The sequence below is a fragment of the Parasteatoda tepidariorum genome, chromosome 5 (genome assembly GCF_043381705.1).
Source record: "Parasteatoda tepidariorum isolate YZ-2023 chromosome 5, CAS_Ptep_4.0, whole genome shotgun sequence".
In the NCBI taxonomy this organism is placed as follows: domain Eukaryota; kingdom Metazoa; phylum Arthropoda; class Arachnida; order Araneae; family Theridiidae; genus Parasteatoda; species Parasteatoda tepidariorum.
This window is the reverse complement of record NC_092208.1, coordinates 66,986,631-67,005,613: the sequence shown is the minus strand read 5'-3', so window position 1 is coordinate 67,005,613 and position 18,983 is coordinate 66,986,631. Positions and strand designations below refer to the sequence as shown.

Sequence of the window (18,983 nt, the reverse complement as noted above, 5' to 3'; positions counted from 1 at the left end):
TTTAAAGTACATTTCGAGGAAATCGAAAATTCAAAGTAATTGTAAATTTCATTAAAAAATGTAAGAAAAATTTATTTAAAATGCANTATCGACATTTTAATAAAAAATATGCAAGATTTTATTTATTTATATGAATTGTGTGAATAGAAATTTCAATATGTGATTTTTAAATCACGCGAATACGAATCACGATGTTTGATTTAAAATCACGTGTTAATTCGAGTCTCGATGTTCAATTTTAAAATTGCGTGAATACGAATCACGATGTTTTGAGTTTCCCTTGCATATGAATCTCCTCGATGTTTGATTTTAACATAGCTTGAATAGAAATCTGCTCCATGTTTGATTTTAAAATCGCGTGAATATGAATCCTTATGTTTCAGTTTAAAATCACGTAAATACGAATTCCGATGTATAATTTTAAAGTCACGAACACGGTTTTTAAATCGCATGAATACGAAACGCGGTGCGTGAACTTAAATCGAGTTAAAAGGAATCGCGATGTGTGATATTAAATCAAGTGAAGGCAATTTTAAATCGCGTTTGCATTGGTATGAAAAAGCGTAAAAATGAATATTTTTTCCCTCGAGAATTCGGAAAAGACAAACTTTCTTCGAGGGGCTGATTTTTTTGCTTTTTAAGTAATAGTAAAAATATTTTCCTCAATGGTGACAAATTTTCTGCCAACAGAGTTAGCGCGTTCTTGTATATTATACGGGCCTACCCTACCTTTCCCCCTGAGCATGACATTATTTATTGAAGGCCCCTTTCTACCAATTTCTCAATGGGTTGAGTTGAGCCATGCTGGCTGAGGGTATAGAGCGGTCGCCTTCCAATGAGGTGAACCGGGTTCGAATCCTAGAATTCCTCACCCGACTTGGACCGACCACAGTGCAGACGTAAAATATCCTCATAGAGGGATCATGGGTTAGAGTCTCCCTTCAGGCAGTCTAAGCGTGGTATTCCTCTCCGTGTAACACAAATGCGGGTTAGTTCCATCAGAAAGTCCTCCACTAAGGCAATTTCTCCCAATACTTAATCTAGGAGTTCCCTTGTCTTCTGCAGTGGATTCAAAATTACAAGGCTACGGAGTTAAACATTGATAAAATTCTTAAAATATGCAATTTTATAATAATTTTAAAAGCAATAACAAGCATTCACATTTAATTTATGATTTATTTGATTTGCTGGTCATCGTATCAGCGCAAACGTTAAGAAAAATTCCCCAAAACTCGCTGAAGTGTCGATGCATCGATGTTTTTTGTGGTTATTCGCGTTAAAAAAGTTTTTACCCATAATAGGAAAAAGTAACGAGTAAAAAGTACAAGTACAAAATGAAAAAAGTAGTTATTTTAAAGTACATTTCGAGGAAATCAAAAATTCAACGTAATTGTAAATTTCATTAAAAAATGTAAGAAAAATTTATTTAAAATGCATTAAATTTTAATTTTAAGGTATAAAACTTTAAAAAGCCGGAAAATGTTACAAATTCTATGGAAAAAGTGAACGTTGAAAGAAGCCAAACGAGAAATCAAAATTAAATGTTTGAATTTAAAAAGGAATTTTATATTATGCTCATTTTAACTATGAAATATTTAGAAATTTTTTGTTTTTCCTTTAGAATATTTAATAACAAATTAATTTGTTGAACAAATTCGATAACGTTATAATTTTTGCTTAAAGAAATAAATAAAAAAATGTATTCATTATGCAGATAAAATCCATAAAATCATTTATAGTAAGGGTTTCATGTACCCACCCACCAGCCGCCCTCCACCTTTCGAAAATTGCAATACTCAAATATGTTTGAAAAAAGAAGTTAGCTGTTAAGGAATATATAATACATTAAATTTATAAATTAAAAAATAAATAAATTTCAATTTTTTTTTTAAATAGGAAGTTGTTTTTTAACAAATTCAGAAGAAGTAACAATTTCTTTCGTTACAAATATTTGTACTTTTCCGCCAAAATAGAAACGAAAAAACAAGTAAAAGCACTAAATTTAAGAAGTAACACTTTTATTTTACGCACTTTTTATTTTTACTTTCGTTACAAGTATTGCCATGTATGTTTATACCAGGCTTTTTGTGATAAAACTAGGCCGTTTTTATGAGATTGTAGAAAATATATTATAATTTAAATACATTAAAAAAATATTTAATATTAAAATGCATAAAAAATATATAATTTAAAAAAAAGTGGTAATTTTGTTGAAATAGTGTTCTGTTTTTGTGATTTTGTGAAAAGTTTCTAATACCAGTAGTTTGTCGAGACTTGTGAAATGTCCTGTTTTTGTGAAAAACATGAAATTTTGTCTTTCAATGAGTTTTAATGTTTAAAATTATAAAGTAAAGACTTCATTGTGAAGAATTCATTTTTGCAGTTAAATGATTTGTAAAGGGTCCGTTTTTACGAGAAAATAATTAGTGAAAAATCCGTACTCAGGGCCGAATTTAATAAACAACTTCTGTCAAAGTTTATAAAACGAAAATGATGTGTTGTGTCCGTAACTGCTTCCTATTTCTCATCGCCAATTCACTTTCACCTCTATAATTAATTTAAAATATAGAAAAAGTGAAATCAGACAAACCCGAGAGTAGTAAGACATGAAATTTCACTTGCTGTAACAAAAATTTCTTAATCTTAAAATGCAAACGAATTATTGGACGAGATCTTCTCCATTACGTAATCCTTAACTTACCCTCTCATAATTTTTTTTCATCTTAATATTTTGAAAATTTCTTTTCAGTGTATGAAATTTCGTGGCCCTGAATTCACTTTTTCTGTACTTAAAATTTTGAATGACTTAAGGAAGTGAAAGAGATATTTAGTTCACGATAAAAAGTTTCTTCAGTAGAATAGCACCCCGCTTGAGGACGCAATCACTAAATCCACTTTAAAATGGTTGGTTTTTTGTGCAGACAAGATACAATTTTTATTTATCTGTTGATGTTTGATGTACGTTTTTGGTTACTAAAGCAAGATATGCTCACTCTAATACTATCTTTTCTCTGAAGTTTTCAGAAGTGTAAATAATTTACTTTCGATTTCATTGTCTGTTCGTTGGACACCAAAAGTAAATTAGGAAATATTCTTTACAATGCTATCTTCAAGATAAAATTTTAAAACAGGACATGTTTGGCGACGTAGATATTAATTTATCGTTTACGCAAAAAGCGAAAGTTTGAAGGAGGTGGCAACTAACGTAGGCGAACACAATTTAATCATTTCATTATTTCCTCACTATTCGACAGCGAATTCTTTTATTTTTTATTTTTTATTTGTTACTCCCTTTTTAAGCTGAACTCGTAATCTATAACTAGATAAGGATAATTTCAAATTCATCACAAGTGCTTCAATAATAAATAATAAATAAAAAAAAACTGGATAAAAAATTATTGAAACAAAGCTCTTAGCCCTGATTAAAGAATACAAGCGTTAAACCACAATACTCGCGACCTGCATTGTTTCAAATCACTTATCACTGTTGTAGCGTTTTATCTATAAACTTTGGAATCTTTAGATTGGCCTTTATAAAGAGTAGTTTTAGAAGCTCGACTTTTGTATCGAACTTATGATTCGTGACGCTTTGGAATACCTTCAATTGATGTTGCCAAAAAGTTGAAAAAAACTTATGGTTATCTATTGCTACGAATTTATTACCTTTTTAAGTGCTTTGGAATACTACACTGATTTGGTGGTAAAGCCTCTGAAGAGGCATTTTATTTTAATTTATTTATTTTTATTTTAGCCTAGTATTTATTTTTGAATTTATTTTAACCTCTTATTATTATTAACTTAAATTTATTTTTCTGATATTTGTCTGAAGTAGGTAACCTAGGTAAATCTATTTTCAACTATTACGGAATTAACAAAAATTCAAATTGATTTTATGAGCATAAATTGAATTATATTTTTTCTTTAATAATACTGTTATTTGCTGAGCATATTTTTAATTAATTAATAATCAAAATTTTAGTTGACATATTTGTTTATTAATAACAAAGTTGAAGTGATTGTGATAATGTTCTAAAATTGATTCTACAAAGGTGGGTGTCAACGATTACGATTTTTCCTTAATTAATACGATTTCCTGTCGTATAGCCAAGATTATGGTTTTACGGTTGAGTAACGCGGTTTAAGAATTTCTACAATAATCTGTTTAAAGTAAGTTTTTTCTTCTTCTTAAAACGAAAGGTTTTGAAATTTTGTTGTTCGGAATTAATCTACGATATTTTCTTCAACTAATTAAACAATTCTAAAAAGATAATTCTAAAAAAATCCTAACTTTTCCCCTTCAGACAAGCTACTCTAAAACTTATTTTTAGAAAATAAATAAATAAATTAATGAATAAGTGAAGCAAAAGAAGATGAACTTAATCAGAAATGCTGTGTGTAAAAAAAATTAGAAATTTTTTTATTCCAAGTAATCATTTTAATATTATCATTTTATATTGAAGTATAAAGTATAATTTTTAATTTAGTAGGTTTATTTATGAGTTATTTTTTTTATTTAATAATGAATTCCAGCATAATTTTTTTAGTATTATATACTTACAGAGAATTACGCAGAAAATAAACGTTAAAAAGGAATTTTGCAACACCAACTGTATATATCTCTGTTGTTCTGTACTTAAAATTATAAATAACTAGTTTGGAAAGTTAGCAAATCTGGATATTATATCAGTAAAAACAAAAATATAAAACAAATAAATCCTATACCCTAATTATTTTCAATTGCCATTTCTTTCCGTACTTAAAAAAATAATTTTAAATAACTTATTACGATTTGTCCATCTTTGTTTTACAAAGTTTTTTAAACATTTGGTGGAAAAAAAACACTTCTTTTTATCGCGATCAGCCTAAATGCTTATGCAATAATTATACTCGAATAAATCTTTAAAAATATTTGAATAAATTTGGATTTTGATCTTTAAGTAGTTTAGTAAATTTAGTCTTATTTAATAATTATTTAGAAAGATGTAAATACTGTAGCATCAATAAAATTTTATTTGAATTTTAAACTTAGTTTGAAAAATACTTTAGAAAATTATCTTTGCTATTAAACAATGAATAAAACAAGTCTAATTATAGCTTCCTCCGAGGTGAAAACTGCTATTGAAAATAGTTTATTAAGGAAACATATTTCTTTCTTAAAGGATTGTTTTATTTTGATATGGAAAGTGCAATGGGGTGAACAATGCAATATCTTACAAATGCTCGTTCTTTTCATAATTTATTCAATATATTGTTATTAGAAATATTAAAGTTTCTTTTAAAAAATACAATTTCCATTTCATCGGCATTTTACTTGAAATAACTTCATCAAGGCAACCGAAAAGTTAAACAAATTATGAATAATTATAGATTGTATCTAAATATAATCGGTGATTTCAATATTCATCGCTGGTTATAAATAAGAGTACTAACTCATTTCACTCTTCCACGGAACCCTTGGACAGCGGTTCCCAAAATGGTGGTCTGGAGGCGTTACGGTTCCGTGAAAAGTTACCGGGGTTTTAGGATATTTTTTAATTAATTATGATTTTTAAGACCCGTAACTATGTTTTTATTGCATAATCTGTTATTTATTTAATATTTTGGTTAATGTTATGAAATTATTTAAGTAAAATGCCAATGAAAAAGGAAATAACGAAATTTAAATATCAATATATTGTTCTAAAAAAATACGAAAACGAAAAAGAATTACGAAAAGAATATGCATTTACAAATAATTGCATCAGTATCTTCAAACTTGACAATTCAAAATAAAATAATCAAATTCAAGAATAAGGAAATCTATTTTGTTGATAACCATTTTTCACTGTTTATTACAGTTTAAAAATTTTTTTTTAAAAAGGAAACATAATTCAGCTTATTTTAATCAATTTCAACGTACGCATACGACAGCAACTGCTAAACTGGAAACCACCATATACCTCCGAATTCATCTGCCTATTTTAAAAACAAATTTTAAGACTTGTTTCTGAAACAGTTAAAACTTCTTCTAAATTAATTCATATTTTTATTTTATTAGTATATTAACAGTTGCTAGTGAGCTTTATTTTAAAGTCGGGGTCCGCCAAAAGAAGCTCGATCATTTGGGGTTCCGTAACCAAAAAAAATTTGAAATCACTGCTCTAGAGTTCCCCGAACACCATTTGGGAACCGCTGTTTTATTCCAACGGAGTCGGAATCGCTCAAATTTTTACCTGATTTTGGGGAGAGAAAAAAACTCGTACCTCGGATCTTTTATGATTTATGTTTTCTTTGATTGAATGAGTTAGGATGTACGTGCCATGCATGAAAATAGGAATATTCTTTTGGCATGTTATTATCCATTATCGCTATTCGAGGAAATTAGTCATGTGAGTTAAATAATAAAGCGGCATTCAGTAATAATAAAAGTGATTTATCATTACAATTGAAGTTTTGCGTACATTATTAGTTGCTGTATAATCTTCTGCTGTGTAATTTTTTCTTCCAATTTTATATCGCTGATACAGTAATTTTAATATTCTATTTTCTCCATTCATTGTTTTTTTGTGTAAACTAACTTGGAATCGTCGTATATTATTAATTTCTTATCTATTAAAAAATAATTGTGCTATATAAAATGAAAATACTTACAGACAAACATATATTTTAATTGTAGTAATTCATTATATTAGTTTTTATTGAAATAAATTGCTAACGCAAATTTTTTTTTTAATATTTTGCACTTGCTTTTTTTGCGAAAATGTTTAAATGCTTTAACTTGCTTTGTTTATTTCTTTTATTATTTTTTTAAAAAAAAATATTCTTATGTAGAAACTGTCCAAAAAATGAATAAATAAAAAGGAAAGATAATATTTCGCAAGTGGTAATTAAGTTCTTAAAAATATTATGAATTAGTTGCAAACATTTAATCTGTTAGGTTTTTTTAGTCTAAGTTCGTATTTTGATGTTATGATAGAAGGGTAACTATAGTTATAGTTCAGATTTTCATTTATAATGAATGGAAGTTTTGTTAAAAAAAAAACAAAAAACACGACAACAAAATTCTTGTTAATCAAATTTGGGCTTTTTGCAAAATATTTGAATTTTAACAAAATCTGCAACAGTAAGTAATGTACATACTTCTATAATAATGATAATTTATCGAGTTTTTTTTGTATTTTAGAAAATTTAATGGTTTGTTTTCGTTAATCTACTTTTTACCAATAGATTTGAAATTTCCAATATTAGTTATAAAACGCTCTCACGTGAAACAATTATTTTTCTTTAGTCTTTATTAACTTTCTTTTATTTTTTTTCCTTCTAAATTTTGGTACCTGGCAATACTTTTATCTATCTTAATTCTAAATTATGTCACGAAATTCAGACGTGTTGTTTCCAAAATATAAAAACTTAAAATATTTGTTTTAACAATCAGTTGCGTTTTTAAATTGCCATTCTCTGGAAATTGTTAAATTGATTGATTAAATGTGTGAAGGATACGCCCAAAACTTCCGATCTAAATGTAATGAAGGCAGTTTTTAAAGCATTTAAGTAAAAGAAATTGTATTAATGAACTAAATATCGAATTAATTGATTTTCAAAATATTTAAAAAGAAGTTATTTTTGCTTTTAACACCGTTTACATTTTTGTATATATACATTAATTCAGAATTCAAACGTAAAATAAATACAAACGTAAAATAAAATAAATTAATAAAAGTATTATGTAGTTTTTCTCCAAAATAATATTTAGTTAAGGTTCCTTTTCAATAACATTTTAATATTTTCTAATAATTATTTACTTATAAAATATTTGAATAATTTGTGTGATGTTCTAGCTTAAATTTAATTATGAAATAAATTATTATTAAAGTTTTTCCCCTTCTAAATTCTGTAAAATTCTTTTGAATTGCTAAGTTTAAATTATCTTTATTTTCTGGACGCAAATTGGTAATTTTTAACTAAAATCTATTTGTTTGCAAACGTGTAGTTTTCCCTTTAAACCTAATTTGATTGCTGTTTTTTAAACATTTCTGCTTTTTTTAGAAACATGTTTTGAAAATGTGATTTAACAATTTAGTAATACAGAGTAGATCATTGCATTATTTTTACTTAATATTGGAATTTGTTCATAATCAGGTGATTACGTCAATTTTTCGTAAAGCGGAATTACCTTTAATAAGTGAAATCGGAAGTTCTAAACTAACGCTTGTCGTTAATAAAAACTTTTTATTCCAAACGCTTCAGTTGAATGTTAAAAATTGTATTACGTCTACCCGAAATAACGGAAAGAATGGTGTATACAGAACATTGATTATCATTATAACATTTCATTTCACTGTTATTTATAATTTATTATCAGTTATAGTTTTAATGTTTGTGCATTTTATATTATAATATTTAATTAAGTCAAATTATGTTATTTTTATTGTTCTTAAATTATAGTATTTTAACAATTATATATTTAATTTATATTAATTATTATTAAATAGATAGAAACTTTAGGTGCTATGTATGCTCACTATACTGTTTATTTATTGTTTATGTATGAATTAATTTTGTGTTTTATTTTTAGGAATATTCATTCTGCTTCTGCTCTTTAATTCAATGACGGTAAGTATTTTAAATACTTAGTTTATTTATTTGAAACTGGTATTGTTAAAAGATACTTTTTTATGAAAGTATCCTAACTTTTTTATTTTAATAACGTTAATTTAAGCATTATTAGTGTGACCATTTAACTTGCTAGCTCTGTTTACATGAAAGGAATTAATTATATTTCTTTAAAGCCAACATTCGATAGTTTGTGAATTTTATTATATAAAACTGCTATTTTTTTATTTATAACTTTTTCTATCATTTTTTAATTTTTTTCCATACCAGGGTTAGTTTAATAAAAGGGGACTTTTTGTATAGTTTCAAAATAATTGTGGTTTAAAATTTGGAAACAAGGCTTAATAAATAGTATAATTGATTTGAATACAATTATGAAAATATTTAATAATCGAATAATTTATAATCTTATATTTTTTGAAGTCGCTAAGGCACTGAGTTGTTATTTTTGAAGGAGTGAGGTTCTATCTCCGTCTGCGGCTTAAAATTCGTTTTGCTTCAGATCGATAGGTTCCAGCTTGTCTGGTTAGTAAAGGCGGCCTTTGCGCAAACATGACCACATTGCAGACATCACGCTGTTGGTCTAGAAATTGTAAAATCTGAGAGTATATTATATTACTATGTTATTTCTTTTAATATTCTGTCGTAAATTCTAATAATTAGGTAAAAAGTTGCTTAAATAATTTTTCAACGAATGAAATTAATAAATAAAGTTTTCAAAAAAGTACCAGGGAAGTACTCCCACCTAAACTATTTTAGTAGGTAATGAAATTAAGCATTGAAAAAAAAAATTTAACAAAACTACAATAAAATAGAATGTAAATATTTCTGTAATCTAATTTAGTTGTATCATTTAATAAAAATAGTTTTGAATTTTTATTAAGTAATCAAATGAAATGTAATCTGTCCTAAATATGCTAATAAAATTCGCTCTCTCTTAAAATATAACGTATTAATTAATAAATTCTTTTCCTTTCGAGTGAACTCTTTAAAAGCTTTTTACTTTAAAGGTTATACAAACTTCAGGAATCAATTCTCCTTTCAAATCAATATTGAGATCTATTTTTAACCAAGTGATATGATGCTCTTTTATATACAAAATCAATATCGCGAAGCTGAAAAATTATCTATTTTGCATTCACAATTGTATTTTATTTTCCTATGCCATAAACATTTGTGTTTTGTAGTTTTCAAAATTTTGTGATCTCCTATGCACCTAAATATAAAAGCTTGACTTTATAGGAATTGAAGGATTTAAGTACCTGGATACTTTTTAAACTAATGAGAATTTTACTTAAATGTTAAAAATTTGAAATTCAATAATCTTTTACCAAAATTATTTGTTTTGTTTGTTTAAAAATAGTTATTTATTTTTAGATATGAACACTTTTTTTATTTTGGCATTGTTTTGAAAGTTCTTTTTATCTAATTAGTACATCGACTACTGTGCAGTAATTTGTTTGTAGAACTATTTAAAAAAAATGTACGGTTGTGTACGAAACAATTAATGAAATATTGATCACAATGTTGTGAAAAATGTAATCATTTTTAAAACGCGTACTCCGTACACAGTTTTACTAATTGTATCGTTGTAATAATGAAATATTTTACTTCAAAGCTCTATCTTCAAAAGACAAATATATTTTATGATTTAAATAACATTTAAACGCGAAATAATTCATGTGAAAAAGCATTTAAAAATGTTGTCCAAACTGGCTCATAACTTTTTAAATAATGCTCATAGACACCTCAAAATTTTTTCCATGTTTTTTGAATTATTTGAAATTTTAACAAAAGCATTTAAATTTTTTCCAATTTCATAGTTATTTTTTGTGTAATGCATTCCGTTAAATGAGTTTCTGTTCATTCCGTATGATACATTTGCGCAAAGATATTGCCGTATAAAAAAATTTAGGATGTAAAAAAATTGTAATTTAATAAACAAAAAATTTAATTTAATCGAAGGAAAACTATATTTATCGTTCGTTAATGTATATATTTTTTTGGTTGATAGTTAACAAAAAATATGTGTGATTAAGTGATTTAAAAAAATGATATTTTTAATTATTTTTTCATAATTTATTAATCTTTATTTAAAATGATAATTTTAAATAAACACCGAACCTGCATAATCGGTATCAATAAATATGTAAGAATTTAAATTTATTAACTATCTTTTTATTTATTCATTTATTTTTTTTGGAAATTTAATTAAGTGATATTAAGAAAATTAAACTCAGGACTCAATATTACGATTCTACTATAAAGGTGTCTCTCCCACTGTCTATTTACACTTGAATCCAACCAAACTATTGAAATACTTTAAGTAAAAAGAACTTGAAACAGAACTCCTACTCTCATATAAAACAAAATTTATTTCATCAAAAAAGAAAAAATAAAGTATTTTTTTTCCGTAATTAAATTTTTCTCACTAAACTGCATTTTCGCCGTATTCAATATTATTTACTATCAGTTTTAGTATTTATTAACAGATGAAGAAACTCTTAAGGAACATTAAATATAAATAAAAAATATACAATGATTTTATTAGCTAGTTTAAAAACGTACTCTAACATGAATTTGTTGATTTAGTAATTGCTAATATTTTCTACTACCTAGTTATTTAAGTTTACTAATTATTTCTGAGGCAAAAAAAAAGGCGGAATGAATAGTCCGAGGGTAGGTGGGGAAAAAAAAAGAAATTAGAGATATCATAATTGTAATAAATTTGATATTTTGTTATTATGTATGCATGTTTTTTCCCACATGTCATAGATAAAGGATCTCACTGAATACTATCTTGTTTATATAAAACTGCAAGAATGCATCTAGTCTGACAGTGACTATGGAGAAATTAAAAAGCACTTCTTCTGCCGAGAGCCTCCCTGCGTTCACAAGTGCCGTTTGCTTTCTGTGAACACAGCTGGTGGTATCTCAGTGGAACTTGTGTGACGTCATCTGCCACGTCATAGTCCCTCAGTGACGTCAGAAGCAGCTGGCTCGACTCTTTATCTCAAGTAAGTTAATACTTCCAAAGTATATTTTTCTTGTGTTCTACCTTCTAGCAATAGGTTTGCTTCTAATTATAAATGGCACGCTATTTCCGCGTACAAATCCTCTAAGTGACTTAATTCATGACTAAAAAAGCTAGGTAGATCTTTGCCAGTGAGGTAGTTTTACAAACATTAATTGGCTTCGTTAGAATGATTTTTATCTGTAAATGTTCAGTATATTTTCACTAGATATTTTATCAGAGAAATGCATATAGGGATTTTGTTTAATATAATTATGTATTGTATTACAATACCATATTTCGTTTCTATCTTTCATATTTTTCATTAATTTTAATGATACAATAATATAAAGCCTAATCTGGAATAAATTTCACCCAATACCCTATTAAAATAATATAAAAACTTAAAAAATGGAATTTGAGAATATCCTTATGCGTTTAAGTTCGAGGAAAATTTCAAGAAAAAGTTTTGTGTAGTTCTATTACAATTAAAGATCAATTTGAATATTTTAAGAAAAATAAAATATAAACGATAAAGAAACGTTTTCTAGCATGGAATAAATAAATAACGAACAAAAAACTATTTTTGAGAATGATTGCTTTCATGGTAACTAATTAGAATATGATTTGGTTACACTATGTAGGTTGATTTAATTGAACGAATCCTTTCTTTAAATACCTCAATTTTGAACATTTATAATTATTTCAATGTCCATGCAAAATAAATAGAAAAGTACGAAATTTATTTTTTATTTCAATTAAAATAATTTAATTTTATTCAAAGCTTGTATGGAGCGTAAAATATTAAGTTTTCAATGAATTCGTTTTTTTCCCTTACTATTTTGAGTAAGAGTTTGGAATTGAATTTCAAAACTTTATGTTGCCGTATGACCTTTACAACTAGATATCGTTTAATAAATTAATGAATTCTTATTTTATGTAAAAATAAAATATCCCTTGTTGGTTATCTATTTATACCATTCCAAATAAAGATTAAAATTAAATTTGCAAAGCTTCTTCTGATAATCTAATTATCCAAATAGAGATTGGAACTAAATTTGCAAAGTTTTTTTCTAATAGTATTCAAATTATTCCAAAAAAGGATTAGAACTGAATTTTCAAAGCTTCTTTTAATAGTATTCGAACTATTTGATGCCCTAGTGTTTTAAATCTTATTATTGTCAAAATGCTTTCTTTCCTCAATAAAATATTAAGACGCACTTTTTCAAAAGGTTGAATATTTACTCCATCCTTTTTACAGTTTCTAGATAAGTACTTAACAAGTTTTCAGAATTTCTATTAATAACACAATCCGTGGCAACATTTTATAGCCTACATTAAAATTTAGTTGTTGTTTTTCACCAAAAATTCCCTCCTTAACACTTTAAAAACAGGGTTTATCATTATATTGCCCCAAGCTTAGCATTTCCTGGCTATTTTTTTGTTCCGTTGATTAACTTCGTTATTTAGTTTGCGGAAATTATTATCTGAGTGTTGTAAATAACACTGAATGTTGATATCAATGAACTCAAAATAAAAATAATAATCCTAAGCCTTTAAAAATCAGTATTTTGTCTGCAAAATTTAGTGGTCATACCCATCTATTCATATTTCTACTTTCAAACCATTAGCGACACACAATGTATTTAAAAATCCTTTTCATGAGAAAACCTTTTTTTAAGGAAAAAAAAAACTTTACGTAGATAACACCGCTTCGTTTTCTGGAAATGAATTAACATATTTACTCGTCTCAAAGTAAAAATCTTTTTGATCATTCCGGGAAACGTTTCCGCATATCATACTTCAATTACCGAGCCTCATCGTTACTATGACAACACCGATGACGTTAGAATAAAATAACCTTGAATTTCAGATCCAATGATATCATTTTATATCTGGTCTAATAGAGCAAGCATAAAAAAAGAAAATGCCGCATCCTTAAATAATGTCATTATTTAAGCCTTAAAGAACATGACCCCCACAAAAATGTAATTAAGGCTAGAAACTTTTAAAACTGCGGAATATGTAGAAAAGTATGCTTCTGACAATAAAGTATAAGTGAAATCTATTAGTCTTTTAATAAATTTACTCAAATGTACCGCAGGTCGCAATAGGACAGGATCCGCCATCGTAATGTTGATTGGGTGTAAATCTTAATGTGTATATATTTCAATAACGGTTAAATTAAAATAGCCTATGGCACATATATTTAATTTCTAATTAAAAATTTCGCCTTTTTGTTACCAGTACTTAGTTACTTGGAAGTGTTACCAATATATTTTGCTCAGCACAACAGTTAGAGGTCTTAGGTTAATTCGAGAATATATCATTCATTGCTCAATTAGCTTGATATATTATGAGCCATACGCAATGAGCCTAAAAATATTAAGGACTAATGCATTAGTTTTTCCATATTTTAATAATATATTTTAAGATGATTCAATATACTTCTCACTACTCTATTTAACGAGTTAGCGGAGCTCATTAATAAGCATAAGAAAATTTAAGATGGCCAATTTTTCGAATGATTTCGAATTAGCGTTAGAGTATATGAGCTGATTGTAATCAGCTTAAAGATATCAGGGTGAATAGAAATGACGGAAGACTTGCCCAATTAACTTAGTACATTTTTAATTGACGTCGACTTCGAATTTTCCAATTAGCCCTTGGCATAAATGGTCCCGCAATGGACTGATCGTAAAAACACGGTTTCCAGTAGAACACCTAAGTCAAGTATCACTGGCTGCCGTCAGTAAGCGGGTGGGTGACCACTCAGATCAGCCTGCGTTCAGACCGAGGGTGTGCAGTAATGGTCCTCGTTCTCGGCTTCGCGCGTAGGTTTCGGGCTACCAAAGAGGGAAGCCATCCGCTCTGTAGAAGATCGAAATTGTGATTGCATGTTTTCGGAACATTTTCAGGGGTGTTTCCCAGACCGTCGCTATTAGTCCATTGGGCAGCAGCTCAAGTGCAACTTAAATGTATTATTTTGATAAATTTTTTCATGGATGATATCTTTTATAATTTTCTTTAGTCATCATTGCACTTAGCATTTCCTTTCCCCCTTTTTTTCTCATTCATAAAATCAAAGTAAAAAAAGAAAGAAAATATTCTTTAGCGGTAGTTGGCTATATGAAGTTTTGCTTGCTTTTACAGCTCTCTCTTATGCATGGCTTTGGATATACTTGGTTTCCTCATTTTGCATGGTTAAGGATATATTTTCTGTTTCGTCTGTATCTTCGTTCCAGAGGTGCATTATACATAGACATTTGTAAATGCACCCTCTAGAACCATGATATGAGCGACTAACTTCTATACTTCTTTCTGCATGCTGCTTTAACTGTTCATTGTTTTAAGTTATTTAACATTTTTAATCTTGTCTTACTTTGCTTGGAAATCATTTATTTTGGTATGCTATATATTTTTATTATCTATTTTACTAAATATTTTTAACTGCATTATTTGAAATTAAAGCAATTTCTTCATGATTTTATTGTATTGTAGGAATGCCAACTTCTAACCGTGCTTTTCCGTTGTATCGGAATTAGTTTCCCGTTCTTAATTTGTTGTATTATTTTTGTACTAATATTAAATTACAAATGTTGTTCCTTAAGCTATATTTTTTCTTCTTGCTGAAAATAAAATTCACAAAACGGATACTCAGATTTTATGAGACTGTTTCCTGGTATATGCTCTGAGCGAACATTTCATCTAAGTGACGAAATAACTATCTCGGCGAAATGAATTTCGTCAAAAGTTAAGAAATATTTAGTCATTCCAATCGTCTTATCTTCATTATAGTTTTGTCATTTTAGTTAACAACCTTCCACAATGCTCTACGGTGAGGTTGCTAGTTGAGGAAACATTTTTGTCATATTTGCGAACTCGCAGTTCGCCACAAATCACGTGATTTCGTGACGAAACGATTTTTTAACTAACGAAATACTGCTCAAAAATTGCTGAATGTGACATGCATAAGTGACAGTTTTTCTTTCTTTCTGAGAGTGTGTTTGTAACGAGGTAATTAGTCAAGTAATTAAAGTTTCTTTTGAAACTAAGATCAAATGTCATTTATAATTGATTATGACATCTTACGACAATTTGTTGTCATTTTCTTAGCTTTTTATTCTTAACTATAAACTATATCTGTAGACAAATGGATTTTTTCTAACTTCGTTAATTATTCCTAAGAAATAATCTTTGCGTAAGAAAAAATGTAAGAATTTTTAATTTTTGATTGGAAAAAATAAAATAAAAAATTAGTGAAGGGAATGAAAAAAATGTAGGTAATCAAAAAATTTAATTATTTCGTACGTTTCAAATTTCGCATGCAATATTTAATTAAATCCATTGAAGATACGAAAAAATATTGTAGTAGTTGGCATTTCTAATATTAGTGCTGTTTTATTTTCATATTTAATAAATGAAATATTCAATTTTTCATAATTTATTAATTTTTTATGTTAAATGTAAAAACATCCTTTTGCTGACTTTGAAATAGGTTATTAAATTGAAACAAAAAACAATTAAGGATTTTCCTCCTCAAACATAAGTTCGAAAGATAAACATTTTTATTTTAAATATTTAACTTTCAATTAAGATAAATGAAATGATAATGTGATTGAAATATTAAAAGGTGAAAAAAAAAGTTATTTTATTTCGATAAACATGTTTCTGTATTTTGAATACATATGTTTTCCTTAAGAAAAGTAAATTACCTGTAATAAATGAATTCTGTATAGTGTAGTTCATTTGTAGTTTTATTTAGTTGTATTTTAATTCTTTATGTGTATCTCTTAATTTTTTAATCAATATATTTTGTTGAGCATAATGATAAAAAATAAAATAGTTATTATTAATTAATCAAAATTTTATATCATTCAAAGAGAGAAGTAAGCAAAAGGTAAATGATTACACATACGACGATTAATCGTAAGCAATCAGCTACTAAGTGACTGATCATAAAGGTAACTGATTACTTAAGCAACGATTACTTACAATTGTATCGTGATATCTGACTGAAGTTATATGAAATAATAATTACTTGTAATCGTAGATCATAGTTATTCGCGATCATGATTCCTTTTACAATCACTATCATTATTGTAATTGTAAATGATGATTAATTGTAATCCGTTATATTTTACGGAAACCTGCAACGAAAACAAAGCACTTGAAGAGTGTTAAATGTTTGCTTCAGTGACCGTTTAAAGTAGTAGGTTTTTAACCAATTAAAAATTGTTTTAACTATACTTTCTATCGCAAATTTTTTTTTTGCTTGTAAAATAATTTAAATATCATTTCCAGAAAATAGTATTCATACTATATTAATATTATCAGTGATTTTCCAGAATTTATTTTTTAAAATAGTAATATTTTAGAATAAATAAAATTTACAGCTGTGTTTTTACTTATTTTAATTAAATATTTGTTTTTTAATTTGTATATTATCATGTTCTTTTGAAAGACATGAATCAAAACCCGTTATATTTTGTTTATATCTGTAATTTTTAACTCATTACATAAACCTAAAGCGCTTTTAGATTTTTTATATTTGCATTTATTATTTTTGAAAAAAAAAAGTAGATCAATAAAACAGTTGGTTTTCGTTCACATGATTATAATTTTGTGAAAGTTGAATATTAGTAGAATTCTAAATATTTTCAAATACCAGTTTTTTTTTTAGTGATTGATTATATGTTAAAATAGGATGACATTTGTAAATATTTTGTTGAATTTATCGATTTCAACATCAAATTAGTGTCTACACGTGGCTTGAAATTGATTTGGTTTTGATATGTTTATTTATTCGTTGTTAATAATATTCTAAAATAATAATGTTTGACTTCAAAAGTGATGTGTAGTCTTATTTAATTTGTATATTATCTTGGTACTTGGTACTGTATATGGTATTATAGTGGTTAAATTTTCAAGCTTATGTTTTAAGTTTTAAATAGACATTGAAAGGAAGACATTTTAAAGAATTTTCCTTCTTGTTGTAGAAGTTTATAGCCATGTTTTATGAAATAAAATTTTACAAATGATGACTTATTTATAAAATTCATTTTGGTGTAACTCAACCGTGTATTAACCGTTTCTATAAGTCATTTAACAAGAATGTAATTTGAAAAAAGTTTTACCTTCAAAACGAAAGTTTTAATTTTCCATTTTCACTACTCGTGAATTATTTTGTAGCCATTAAGTAAATATTTAGATTTTGCTTTGAGTATTTTATACTATTTATTATTGCAATCATTTTTTGTTTATTTTAATTTATGTTATTACATGAGAAAAAAAAATTGAATTTATTTGAAAGTTTGTTCTGAAATGTGTATAATTATTAAATGAATTAAATTTTCAAAAATGTCCCTTGCATAATTATTTTTAATGTGTATTATTATTATTTCATTACAATACAAATTATAATTTTTTTCTTCACTAAGAAACAAAGTATGTTCACATCTACCTGAATGTGGTAAATTTTCCATCTTCCTGGGTGAATGGGAACACTAAAAAAGCTCGGTAATTTTTACCGAAGCACTTTGGTAACGATTTTGGTAAAATTAACTATTAAATTTGGTTTTTTAATATGTGATGTGGTAAAACTTGGTAATGTTATCATGATATTTCAGAGAATGACATCAAAACTATTTATTCGGCCAAATTTACTATTCAGTTTTCCATATTTTACTATATGTGTGGTAATAAGAACTTATAATTTTAAAAACTAGAATTTCTAGTAAACCGTTACCACATGAATCGAAAAATTACCAAATGAATGGTTTGAATATCTTATAATTTGGTTTCATTAACCAGAATTATTATTTTTTTTTTTGTTGTTGCTGGAAATGTCATCACCATACAGTACGGTAATTTTCCTAATTTTTTTTCTACGTGTTATTAAGCCAAGCAACTAATACAAATTATTCAAATATATTTTTAGTTTAACGAAACTAGTTTAATTTTTACAAGCATTGTAGATTCTTTTGCCTTTCTACTAAGCTTGTCTAACTTGCCAGAATTTTTGTCAATTATTTTAATACTGGCTTGAATGAAATTACTTTCAATAATTAACTTTCGGCAATTTTCTTAGAGTTTAATTCCTTTTTCTAAAAAAAATGAACACCACTAGATAGTGAAGATATCTCTGAATATACGTGTGGTCAAGCTATTTGCTTTAAATAAGAAAAAAGTTTTCTAATTCCGGAATATTAAGTGTCCCATAATTGTGCAATAATAGTGTCCATTAAATAAAAAAAAAACGATAAAACATTAATTTAGCGATGATTTTATCTGGAATGCACTATGATAATAGTCTTAAATGTTTGCTGAAGTTTATCAGTTTTATAATAAAGCTTGATAATTCATTAACGATAAGCTA

At 26.8% G+C, this 18,983-nt stretch overlaps 2 long non-coding RNA genes across 2 annotated transcripts in view; both read left to right on the top strand.

Moving 5' to 3' along the window:
• The window catches only part of LOC139425530 (uncharacterized), a 96,144-nt gene extending 85,152 nt beyond the window's left edge, over nt 1-10,992 (top strand). The window contains exon 3 of the long non-coding RNA XR_011636714.1: nt 8,555-10,992. This is a non-coding gene — a long non-coding RNA (uncharacterized lncRNA). The remainder of the gene's footprint in view (nt 1-8,554) is intronic.
• Nucleotides 10,993-11,484: 492 nt separating this feature from the next.
• LOC139425529 (uncharacterized) lies at nt 11,485-17,644 on the top strand. The gene is made up of 2 exons (XR_011636713.1): nt 11,485-11,609; nt 14,759-17,644. It is a non-coding gene; the product is annotated as an uncharacterized lncRNA (long non-coding RNA).
• The last annotated feature ends 1,339 nt before the right edge of the window (nt 17,645-18,983 follow it).